Source organism: Phascolarctos cinereus, unplaced genomic scaffold (assembly GCF_003287225.1).
Source record: "Phascolarctos cinereus isolate Bilbo 61053 unplaced genomic scaffold, phaCin_HiC Scaffold_726;HRSCAF=1367, whole genome shotgun sequence".
NCBI lineage: Eukaryota > Metazoa > Chordata > Mammalia > Diprotodontia > Phascolarctidae > Phascolarctos > Phascolarctos cinereus.
In genome coordinates, this window is record NW_027556098.1 from 130,007,762 (window position 1) to 130,013,801 (window position 6,040).

The following is a 6,040-nucleotide window of genomic DNA, read 5'->3' on the forward strand; positions in this document are numbered from 1 at the left end:
TTTTTTGGTTAGGCAATGGAGTTAAGTGACTTGCCCAGGGTCACACAGCTAGTAAGTGTTATATGTCTGAGACCAGATTTGAACTCAGGTCCTCCTGAATCCAGGGCCAGTGCTCTATCCACTGCACCACCTTGCTGCCCCTTATTTTTAGTTTTCAACATTCAACACTCCATAAGCTTTTGAGTTTTAATTCTAGACTCCTTTCCACTCCCTCTTCCCCATGACAGAGGGCAGTCTGATATAGGCTCTACATATACATTCATATTAAACATATTTTCACATTAGTCATGCTGTAAAGAAGAATTAGAACCAATGGAAGGAACCACAAGAAAGAAGAAACAAAACAACAAAAAAAGCGCAAATAGTATGCTTCAATCTGCATTCAGACTCCATAGTTCTTTCTCTGCATGTGGATAGCATTTTCCATCATGAGACTTTTGGAGATGTCTTAGATCCTTGCATTGCTGAGAAGGGCTGAGTCTATCAAAGTTAGTCATCACACAACATGGCTGTTACTGTGTACAATGTTCTCCTGGTTCTGATCACTTCACTCAGCACCAGTCCATACAAGTCTTTCCAGGTTTTTCTGAAGTCTGCCTGCATCAGAGCAACTGCTGCTCTTAATGCAGCATTGCTGCTAAAACAATTTTCTGCCTCCAATGCTACTATTTGTTTCCCTGAAGAACCACCAGTATCTTCTAATGTTGTTATTGAGCTACAGTTAGACTTTGTGCTTCTTGAGAGCAAGGATTATCTCTTGCCTTCCTTGTATCTCCAGAGCTTAGCCTGGTACCTGCCACATAGTTGGCACTTAAATGTTTATTAATTGACTACAAACTAGCATCTCTGCTGTGCTGCTCTCTGTTGCTTTTTGATACTCTGTTCTGGTGTTTCTGCTGAAATGCTCTCTGACTATTCATTGCTTACATCTGATCTTTATCTGTTGTCTGGTCTTTTCTATAAAGGGGGAGAAGATCTAGCAGCCATTTTAGCTTATAACCACATGGACAGTTATGGGATTTTTTAACCCCAGCTGGCTATACCTATGGATTTAACTAGAGAAACCCTTAGGTACAGTGTAAATGAAAAATAGCAGATGCCAACAAAGAGAACAGCTCAGTAGAGACACCAGAAAAAAATAGAACAAATATCATTTACTAGCCAAATTACATCATCAGAAATCTAAGGTCTATCTCAGTAGACAAAGGCAATAGTTATGAAATAACAACAAATAATATGAAACAGAATGTAACTATGTGAAAGAGAATGTCCACAAATGTCCTAGTAGGGAAGGAGGGAAGGGAAGGGGAGAGGAGGGAAGAGGAGGGGTGAGACAGTGTGAATGAGAGAAGTCAAGGAAGGGATGGGCATTAAAGGACAGGTAGGTTTCAAAAAGGGAGAAAAGAAAGGGAAGGACATTTCAGGCAAAAGGAAGGGTAGGGGGGTACAGATCATAAAAGGGACAGAGCATTACATGTGAAGAGACATAAATATAAAAGTTTAAAAATAAGTCACAGATCAATTTCCCCCATTCTTTTCCTGTAAAAAGAATACAAATGAGAGAAGAAAAAAATGAGAAAGGACATCAAGGATTACGTTGGGGAGAGAGGTCCCTAGGATGCTTTGTAGATTTAACCATTGTCTTTATCACCTCTTCTGTTTACAATCCTTGACACAGCAGGAAGAAAGCATAGAAGAATGGGCTTAGTTTACTCTCAGTCAGTGTGAGGGAAAAAAATCAGGCTGAGCTTACAGTACTCATTACCTAGTGAAATAGGGTTCTGTTTTGTAATGTTTCCTAGAAAGGACACAGAAGGACAGCTAATACAGTGGCCAAAAGAACCAACTTGAAAAGTCAGAAAGGAGCAGGGATATTTTCAAGGACACAGAGAACAGCCTGGGCAGAGAATGACCCTGATATGTATGGCAGACAGTGAAGAACCCTAATTGCCCCTGAAGGTCATTGTTGGGGAGTAGTAGAGAGGAAGTCAGATGATAGAAAGCCAGGAGAGAAGCATAGATTTAAAACAGTAGGAAACCGGCAGCCACAGAAGGCTTTTGAGAGAGGTAGAGACTTTAAAAAAAAAAAGTAGTGTGGAAAGATCAGCCTGATAACCCTATTCATTCCTGCAGAATCACTCATCTCCCTTGGCTTAGCTTTTTGACTTGTCAGTTTATCCCATCTTATTTTCCATGATCACATCTGGCCATGCAGTCTCATAGAGATTTGTGGATAGCCTGATTAAGGAAGGCACATTTCCCAGTCTCATTCCTTGGATATGACTCTTCTGCCTGGGGCTTAACATGGTGATGAACATTAAGGAGTAATGGAGTGAAGCCCAGTCATAAAGAGGACCAATCATCTAGACAGAACCTTGCGTCCAACTCAGCAACGCTCCACCTCTCACAGTAAAATTTTCTGATGGACTTGCATACACATTTGTTTTTAAAAGGGAGAATAGGAGAAGGGAGAATTGGAAGAGAGGAAAGTTAACACATAGAAAGAACAGAAATGATACTCTTGGGGGGGAAAAAAACCCTTAAATTTGATGTTTGTCTCCCAGTGCCTTCATCTCTCTCTGTTCCCTCCCTGACTTCCTTTTCAAAGCCCTCTTACCTCTAGGTCCCATAGATTCCCCTCAGTGTCCACATACTTCCCTCTTCTCTCTAATCAGTGAAGGAAGGTAGTCACTCAACAAGTACTCATTAAGCACCTACTGTGTGTCAGGTACTATGCTAGAGACAATGTCAGGGCTTCAATGCGATACCCTTGCCCATGAAGAGATACATTTCAAAAGAGGGCTACAGGGAAGGAGTTTAGCCCAAAGAAATGAATTGTGAAGCCTTGCCAGTATCCGTTAAATGATGTGACATATGTGGCAGCCTCTCCTGTCCTGGGGAAGTTTTGTGATGAGGAAACTAAGGTTGGAGACCCTGTATCTTGTGACTTGGGACAGATGCCAAGGTACCAGCCCCCTGCTTTGGGAATATGGTCAAGGAGCCACTCCAAAACAGGTCTGAACACTATCCATTGCCAGCAAAGTCTTGCCACCTGGACCTTTTCTCCCCCTGCCTCTCATTTCTGGGAACTTTGAATGTTTAGAAGTGATCATGGGTAGCATATGTGTGGTAAGTTCCATTTAGTCTTGGTAGAGTATGTAGAGCAGTCTAGAAATGGATCTGTGACTCCCTGGAACAGAAATTAAGTTCTCTTCAAAGGAACACTGTGACAGCTAGATGATGCTGTGGATAGAGCATTGGGCCTGGAATCAGGAAGACCTGAGTTCAAATTCAGCCCCAGATACTAGATGTGTGATCCTGGGTAAATCACTTAACCTCTGTTTGCCTCAGTTTTCTTGTCTGTAAAATGGAGATGATAATAGCACTACTTCACAGGATCATGAGGATCAAATGAGATAATAGTTATAAAGTGCTTAAGCACAATGCTTGGCACATAGTAAGCACTATATAAATGTTGGCTATTATTGTCTTATGCAAGGATAAAAATGAGACAGAAAGGGCTGTCAGAGTTATGCCTTTTTCCTTCTTATCAAACAGAAAAGTCTGCTTCATCCTAGTATGCTCATAACTGTGTTCAGCCAAGAGCTTACCATGCAGAGGATCTAGTTTCGGTAATGGCCTATGAAATTAGGGCTAGTGTTAACTACATGCAGAACAGGTGATCATCTATGCAGTGTGGTTTATGCTGATGGTATCACAGAATCATTGAAAAGAACTTTGGAGGACATCTAGTCCAATCCCCCTTATTTTGCAGATGAGGAAACTTAGGTTAACTGACTTGCCCAAGGTCACAAAGACAAGTGGCAGAGCTCACATCTAAACCCAAGTCCTCAGATTTCAGATGCAACATATTTATACTGGACCATCTAAAAATAATTTCTCTTTCAGCTATCATTGATGTCTTAAGTTCTACCATGAATTAGGCATTCCTTTGAGTTAAGACATTATCCTCTCTCAAAATCCAAATACTCCTGGGAGGAGTCTATTTGCAAGAAAGGGAGGGCAGGGCAAGGAGTCCCATCTCAGAACAGCAACTCATGAAAACTGTCTCCTAGAGTAAAGAGTGACTAGAATCTGTGCTGCTAGGGGCAGTGTCCATATCAATGACATCTGACATGACAGATCTATGCTGCACACCAATGGTGCTGCTGATCTTTGAAAAACTGACAACTATATTGAAAAGGCAGCCTGGTGGCATGAGTACTAGTACAGTATTTGGAGTCAGGATAACCAATCCACCTCAGATATTTACCACTTGCATGATCCTTGGCAAATCATACTTTCAGAGCCTCACTCTCCTCACTAGCAAAATGGAGAAAATGTTTCTGTGCTGTCTCCCTGCCAGTTCTTTACACACCTTTTCAATGCTATGTAGATAGAAGTAAGGGGTAGTTAGGTGGCACAGTAGATAGAGGACCAGACCTGGGGTCAAGAAGATTTATCTTCTTGAGTTCAAATCTGTCCTCAGACACTTACTAGCTGTGTGACCCTAGGCAAGGCATTTAATCCTGTTTACCTCCGTTTCCTCATCTGTAAAATGAGCTGGAGAAAAAAAAATAGCAAACCACTCCAGTATCTTTGCCAAAAAAAAAAAAAAGTGGAGGGGGTGGTCATGAATGGATAAGACTGAAAAATAACTCAACAAACACATAAAAAACAGATGGAAATGATGCCTGGCTTTTTTAATCCAGGCAAGTGATTTCTTTAGTCTAGGGGACATCCTGATGAGGAAGCTCCTTCTCCAATGAGGACAAGCAATCAAGTCTTGAGACTTGCTGAAAGCCATCAGAGGCTAAGTAATAAGATTCATACAGCCAGTACATGTCATAGGCAGGACTTGAATTGTGGTCATCCTGGCTCTGAGGTCAGTTCTCTGTACAGTAGCCCACAATGCCTTTCAGTAAGTAGATTTCATTACACATATTCACAGTATTATGTTTACAAAGTCATTTATTGTTGTTTAGTTATTTCAGTCATGTCCAAATGTTTGTGACCCCATTTCAGGTTTTCTTGGCAAAGATACTGGAGTGGTTTGCCTTTTCCTTTTCAAAATCATTTTTACATATGAGGAAACTGAGGCAAACAGGATTAAATGACTTGCTCAGGGTCATACAACTAGGAAGTATATGAGGTTAGATTTGAACACAGGAAGATGAGTGTTTCTGACTCCAGACTCCAGATCTGGTACTCTATCCACTACACCACCTAGTTGCCCTTTATGAGGTCATAGGACTGTATATTTAGAGTCAAAAAAGACCTTATAGACCATCAGATACAACACTCTTTTAGCAGATGAAGAAATTAAGGCCAAGAGGTATGCCCAAGGTCAGATAGATAGTTGAAAGAGACAGAATTTGAACTTAGAACCTCTGTGTCCAAAACCAGTACTCTTTCTACCATATCTACCTCCTAAGTCTAGCCCTGATTTTCTTGTCAGATTCCAGAGAGGGAAGAAATTCTGATCAGCCTTTCCTACTATGTGGAAGAGTCTGCTTAAAAAAAGAATTCATTTTCCCCAATAACTTTTTTCATGTCATATAGATGGTCCCCAATGAAAAGCAAAATATTTTTTAACCCTAATATTGGAGTTCACAACCCTGAATGGACACAAGCCATAATCTCCTAGAAGACAATACACTTTGTCAGCCAATAAACAATCATTAAGTGCTTACTATATTCAAGACACTGTGCTAAGCACTGGGCATACAAAGAAAGACAAAAGTTGGGACCTGCCCTTGAGGAAACAAGACAGATTGCTCCCAGTTGACAAGTGCTCATAATAAATGCCATTGGGAAGTAGAAGAGAGAGAGATTGCAAAAAGCAATAGGAAAGAGTAAAAAGTAGTAAGTGTGGATGGTGTTTATTACGTAAATAAATGCCAAGTGCCCTGGTCCAACATCCTCTCTAGTTCTTGGGAAGTTGTGCAAGATGCCCATGTGTATCATAGCTGCCTCCCTCACAGTGGGAAATGGAAGGCTTGAAGCTAGCTGGTCACTCACCAAATAAAGAGCCCAGCAT